Raw genomic sequence first — 2,577 nt, forward strand, 5'->3', positions numbered from 1 at the left:
ATACATGATGGATGGAGAGATAGAGGGATAGTTTCCAACGCTTCTGAAATTTGGAAAAAGCCTGGCTTTAACTGCTAATCGTGAGTTTCTCCATCATCCCTTTCCCCAAATATAATGAATTTGATATCGGTGTATTTCATCTGTGAAATCCATGTACAGGCGACTTCTGTCTTGCTGCAATAAAAGGTCTTTGCTAAGAACATGTTACTGGTTTTGAAAAATTTTATCATGCTATTCACAGCTTTATTTCTATAACCGAGTCCAGATTTTCCATCAACTCTTCATTTTTGTATCCAAATTTTGCACCTAATTTTCCAGTACTTATTAAGGCACCTTGATTGCATATTTGATCAATTTCAGACTGAAGTCATTGGTATATTCTTCAATTTCTTCATCACTAGCTCTTGTGGTTGGAGCAAAATAATTGTATTGATTTCATTTCTTTGAGGGCAAGTATATATATATATATATATTCCTACTACAGATAGCATTGTACTTCAAGATTAATTTTGCAATATCCTTTTTGACAATGGTTGTATTTTTATGGCATAATCAATTACATAATTTTCTGATTTAAAATGACCAATACTAGGTCATCTCAGGTCACGAAAGCCTCGGATCCCACTCTCTCTGTGTTCCTTTTCATTTGGATGACTTGCAACTTTCTGAGATTCATGCTTCTCCCATTCCATGTTCCAATCATTGGCAGACCTTGAGTCATGTCCCATTAACAAATGAAGATGCAGAAGGCTGCTGCCCACAGGCAGTACTCCACTCACACCATCATGGTTCACTCCAGTCTGAGAAAGCAGCTCCTCCTTAGTTACATTTTGAGTGGCTTCCTACCTGAAGAGCCCATCGTTCAGCAATGGCTTGCTCCCATTCATTAGGCCTCCAGTCTCTGATAGTGTTTTTTAAAGGTATGCCTAAGCTTTTCAGTTGCCCCTCCTCCCAAGTGGGGAACCAATTCCACATTCATTGTCTCTTCTTAGTCTGGAAGCTCTGCTGACATCTGTTCACTCTGGGTGACCCTGCTGGTATTTGAAATACCAGTTACATAGCTTCCAGCATCATAGCAACACATGACTCACCACAGTATGACAAAATGACAGACATGTGGTTGTAGTTGGAATATAGGTAAGTAACAACATCAAGACATCTACGTTATTTTAGATAATAGTAAAGGTTTGCTAAATAATAAAACCATTTTCCAGATGTTGATATCATCAGATATCTGAAAATAATATAATTGACCAAATAATAAGTAACTTGTTAAAAGAAGAATGATAGGTATGAGTGATTTCCTAATATCATGAGTTTATATTTTTTAAGTTTATTGTAGAACAATCTGTCAATATATAATATGGAGTAAATAATAACTTTGGGAACTTCTGGATCATTCTTGTCTCAGGACATAATGACTATGAACATTGTGAGCTAACCAACCTACAGGTCTTGTCTCTGGGATGACACCATCTATTCCCTTTCTTTTGCTAGTAAATGTCATGGGCGATTCTCTTCAATCAGTCAAAGACAGATGTTATTTAGAAGTTAGAAAATCCAGCTAGTTTCCTGCATTTCAGCTTCTCTCCCCAACAAATTTGACTGAAATTCTATTCTTTTTGATGTCTCTCTATCTGTATATATTTATATACATAGATCCATACATAGAGATAGCATTATGCTGTGTTTATTATTTTAGAGATATTTTCCTTTATACCCCCTACAGATCATTTTACCCACTGCTCTGTTTGGCAGCCAGCCTCTTATCTCTCTCTTAAGCAATGGTGAGGTGGAAACCTTTCTTTCAGGGAAAAGAAATCCATGGTGTGCTGTCTTTTCCAATAATGAAAATGTTGGAAAGCCAGGTGACAAAGTTATTGTCATTAGCATTTTTCATAAGGACCACATCCAAAGAGGCAGGATGTTTCTCTCTACTAGTTACCACCTCCAGTCCCCATACACATATGACCAGTGTTGAACTTGATGAGATCAGTGATTTTTTCAGTCTCCAAATAGTGTCATGAACCTGGATGAAGGGATCAGAATAGCAGATATGTGAACATTATTAGTCACCAGGTGAGGCCTTCCTTTTGTTCCCACAAAGATCTTTCTTTCTTTGTACAACTCGTGCTTCTCCGTCTCAGGTATAATATGATGAACAGCAAAGTGACCCTTGATGTCACAGATCAGACAGAAATCTCTCCAAACTTGTTCATGTTGATGATAATCAATAAAACCAGCAGGATAGGTAATATCAGTTTGGACCTTTCCATAAATCTTAATGAACCAGTGCATGCAAATATATTTTAAAGCTTCATCTCAAGTTAGAGCATACTTCAGTCTAGTTCTTAATAAAACAGTCAGCGGGAGACATTCTCTCAGCTGGCAGGAACCAGTTCATGGACGAGGAACAAACCCTCCAGTCACTGTTTCTAGGATCCAATGCTCTGGAGCAGTTAAGCATGTGGGATGCTTCTTGGGACTACAAGTCATGGCTACCCTGAGTAAATGTAAAATTTGTATAAATTTAAATATATTTTTATTTTTGTATAGGGAACAAAAAAGAAAGCTATA

This window comes from Tenrec ecaudatus, chromosome 4 (assembly GCF_050624435.1).
Source record: "Tenrec ecaudatus isolate mTenEca1 chromosome 4, mTenEca1.hap1, whole genome shotgun sequence".
NCBI lineage: Eukaryota > Metazoa > Chordata > Mammalia > Afrosoricida > Tenrecidae > Tenrec > Tenrec ecaudatus.